Here is a 1,132-nt window from a genome sequence, read left to right on the forward strand (position 1 = left end):
AAAGAAGAGGAAAAGAAAAGGAAAGGAAAAGAAAAAGAGAAGAGAAAAATAAAGACAAGAATAAAAAGGAAGATATCGGAATGACCAGGCTCACAACACCCTGCAACCACTTCAAAAATTGTCATAACTACTTTGATCTATGCTGCCCGATGGCGTAACCACTGGGGGACAAGGGGAAAATATCTATCTTTGGAAAATCTTCCCCACCCCTTTATAAATACCCTTTTCATCCCCTGAAAGTGCCCATAAACCTAAAATTTCGCGCGCACTTCTTGTTAACATGGGCCAATTTCCTCTACAAAATTGCACATTTTAGGGAGTTTTGATCAATTCCAACGAAATTAGAATTTAAAAAAAAACCGGGGGACAAGGGGAAAATATCCATCTTTGGAAAATCTTTCTCCACCCCTTGACAAATGCATCCTCTGAAAGTGCCTAAAATTCTCAAATTCTTTGCGAGCATTTCTTGTTACGGTAGGCCAATTTCCTCTATAAATTGCACATTTTAAAGAGTTTTCATCAATTCCGACGAAATTATAATTAAAAACACAAAAATATTTTGTGCGCTTTGCACGCATTTTAAAGTTATTTAATAGGTTTATCCTTTTAAGTTATTTAAACACATAATAGTCCTAAACTCAAGAAAGACAAATTTAAGATAGATCGTTTTAACCTACTAAAAAAAGGGCCTCAATGTATATTGATGGTGAAAGAATATGTTTGTAATAAATAAAACCATGATGAAAATGTATATATTTAGTTTTAAACACACGTGTGTGGCCTATATTATAAATAAGATAAGCCCTATGTCGTATTGTTTTCTATATGGGGAGTGGGGTGGGGTGGGTATGGTACTAACCGGGAAAATAAATACCCGGGAAAATAAATACCCACTCTGACCCAAGCCCCTGTTACGCGCCTGGTGTTAGCGCCAATGTGTGCCCTTGTGAGAACAGGGGATGTGCCCCCCTCTGAAGCTGGAAACCTTGTTTTTGCAAAATAAATTGATGCAATTTGCTATTAAAGGCCTAATCAATAAATTCAGCATCAACCGATATAACCTTAAACATTCTTGGAATTGACATAACATTACTGATGTCGTACACACCCTTGAGTGTGAAATGTGGCTCTC

This window comes from Anneissia japonica, unplaced genomic scaffold, assembly GCF_011630105.1.
Source record: "Anneissia japonica isolate Jap-2015-1 unplaced genomic scaffold, ASM1163010v1 scaffold1764_len714935_cov166, whole genome shotgun sequence".
Taxonomy (NCBI): Eukaryota; Metazoa; Echinodermata; class Crinoidea; order Comatulida; family Comatulidae; genus Anneissia; species Anneissia japonica.